The 3,113-nt window shown below is 39.9% G+C and overlaps 1 pseudogene; it reads right to left on the bottom strand.

Moving 5' to 3' along the window:
• Positions 1-429: 429 nt before the first annotated feature.
• LOC143410827 (lathosterol oxidase pseudogene) lies at positions 430-1,237 on the bottom strand (annotated as a pseudogene).
• Positions 1,238-3,113: the final 1,876 nt, after the last annotated feature.

Raw genomic sequence — 3,113 nt, 5'->3', positions numbered from 1 at the left:
TGGTGCTTCCTGGCTGTCAGCAGGAAGCCTCAGTTCCTCTTCACAAGCATACTTGTGGAGCTCACCACAAGCATACTTGAGTTCTTTTGTCATGACTGCTGACTTCCCCAGGAGCAGAATCCAAGAAATAGCAATACCATATGTAAAAATGCCTTTTTTATGACCTACCCTCAGAAGTCACAAATTGTCATTCCCTCCATATTTTATTGTTTATATGGCTTTCTTTAACATGGATGTTAGCCTGCACATGCCTATAATTCCAGTGACTTGAGAGGTTGAAGCAGGAGGATTGCAAGTTCAAGTCCAGCCTCAGCAACTCAGTGAGGCCCTGTATCAAAATTTTAAAAAGTCTGGGGATGTAGCTCAGTGGTAAAGCACCCCTGGGTTCAACCTGCATTAAAAAAAAAAAAAGAAAAATTGCTTTTAGATCTAGGGAACTTGAAAATCGCCATCATGAATGGAAATTGTCAAGATTTTAACCAAGAAGTACAAACCCAAGTAAACCACCTTGTGTGATAGAATAATGAGTGGTAAGGTAGATTCTGAAGGGAAGCTTTCACTGGGATGTATTTGCATACAAATGGAGTGAGAATCTTCTAGATTTGATGAGTTCTACTACCTGTGTGCTTTTATACAAGTCTATGTAGAAGTCCTCTGTGAATTCAGCAGTTCAACATGTTGGTGAAAAAGAGGGAGGATATTATACTAACAGTGAGTTGAAAGCAGCTATTTGTAAACTGTCCCATGTTTCCATAAAATTACTGTCCCCTCTCAATTTCAGCAGGAACAATGAAATGGTGAGGATCCTTACCCATAGTACTGACTGAACAATGACCTTCATCTCTTAGTACACTTGATTCTTTTGAACTATGGATAATTCATCAGTGAATGATCATATTCAAAATAGTAGCTCAATTTTGCACAGAAGAAATAAAGGATATAAGCACTAAGATTTATTAAAATCAGGAGTCCCGAAGATGTCACCTTCTGTCAACGTGGCTGGATAGATGTACAGTATTTTAAAAAATAAACATAATATGCAGCACTGAGAACAAGATCCATCTTGTGTTGTTGTTGTTGTTGTTGTACCAAGTTTACTGAAAATATTAGAGTGTAACATAAAGATTCAAACAGCTCCACATGGTGTTTTGAAATTTATCATTACAGTAGGCTGAGTGAGCTGCAAGTTGGATGGACTGCGGAAGTCCAAAAGTGTCTTCATTTCAACAAGGTCCATCTTAATCCCAGCAAGCAAAACAGCTCCCCAAGACACATTAGGAACCTCAGTCACTAGTCAGGATTTGTTATCAAGTTAGTTTGGGTGCTGATCCTGGAAAGGGTCTCCTGTAGCTCCCTATACCACTTCTTCCAGGTTGACAGGATGGGCCTGCATTTCAAAATAAAAATATTGCTTTACCTTTTTGCAAATCTCTTTAATACCTGGTTTAACAGAATACAGTTGTATTCTCATTTCAGCTTCTGCACATTCTACCAAACATTCATCAGGAAATGAGGGTGAACATGGAAAATAATTTTTCAGTAGTACTGTAAAAATTAGTTTTGGGATGGGGTTGTGGCTCAGTGATATAGTACTTGCCTAGCATGTGTGAGGCACTGGGTTCAATCCTTAGCACCACATAAAAATAAATAAAATAAAGGCATTTTGTTCATCTACAACCACACACACACACACACAAAAAAAAAAATCTCGCCGGGTGCGGTGGTGCAAGCCTGTAATACCAGTCACTTGGGAGTCTGAGACAGGAGAATTGCAAGTTTAAAGCCAGCCTCAGCAACTTTGAGGTGCTAAGCAACTCAGTGAGACCCTGTCTCTAAATAAAATAAAAATCGGTCTGGAATATGGCTCAGTGGTTAAGGGCTCCTGAGTTCAATCCCCAGTACCAAAAAAAAAAAAAAAAATTGACCTTGGCCTGGCTGGCATGGTAGTACACACCTATACTACTCAGTGACTTGGAAGTCTAAGGAAAGAGGATCACAAGTTCAAGGCCAACCTGGGTAATTTAGTGAGACATTGTCTCAAAATAAAATATAAAATAAATAGACTGGGGGTGTAGCTTAGTGGTAAAGACCCCTCGTTCAATCCCCAGCACTGGAGAAAAAAGGTTTTGACTATACTGGGGGGAAAAATGTTTTGACCTGGTTGAAACTTCTTGGGGGAGAGGCACCATGAATTACACTTTGAGAACCTTGAATTAGATTATGATATAGTAACAAATGGTCCCCAAATTTCAATAGTTGACAACAAAGGTTTATTTGCCCAGGGTTCTGTTCTATATCATCTTCACTAAGGAACACAAATTTTGACATTGACAGCCTCTAGCTGGGATGTTCTAGTTATGTCAATGTGGAAAAGGGAACACAGCCAACCATCCTTGCTCTTAAAGTTTAAAACATTTATTTGTTTTTTGTTTGTTTGGGGTACTGGGGATTGAACTCTGGGCACTCAACCACTGAGCCACATCCCCAGCCCTATTTTGTATTGTGTTTAGAGACAGGGTCTCACTGAGTTACTTAATGCCTCACTTTTGCTGAGGCTGGCTTTGAACCCATGATCCTCTGTGTCAGCCTCCTGAGCTGCTGGGATAAGAGGCATGCGCCACCACGCCTGGTTAAAGCATTTACTGGGAAATAATGTGTTTTTAATTTTTTTTAATACAATACCTTTGTTTTATTTATTTATTTTTATGTGGTGCTGAGAATCAAACCCGGTGCCTCACACATGCTAGGCAAGCACTCTACCACTGAGCCACAACCCCAGCACCTGTGTTTTTTTAAATTTGTTTTTTCGTTCGTTTGTTTGTTTTGTTTTTTCTTTTTCCAAGAGTCAATGCAATTCACTTGGCCACAATTTAGTTTGTCAGGGCTAGAATGTGTACTTTTCCTGAAGAGAGGAACCCCACTGGAAGGGATACCTACCATGTGTATGTGCTATAAACACATTTATCATGGTGTAGTAGGGGACAGAGGAGGCAGAGCACCAAAGATAGCAGGAAACACCTTTATTTGGCTGCAGCCAGGTTCAGAGGGTATAGCTTTTGCTGTAATCAATTAATGCCCCCAAACCCCAAGTTCAGGCTGTTTCAGAACTTTAT

Source organism: Callospermophilus lateralis, chromosome 11 (assembly GCF_048772815.1).
Source record: "Callospermophilus lateralis isolate mCalLat2 chromosome 11, mCalLat2.hap1, whole genome shotgun sequence".
Taxonomy (NCBI): domain Eukaryota; kingdom Metazoa; phylum Chordata; class Mammalia; order Rodentia; family Sciuridae; genus Callospermophilus; species Callospermophilus lateralis.
The sequence above is the reverse complement of the archived record's forward strand: the minus strand, read 5'-3'. Positions and strand labels throughout refer to the sequence as shown.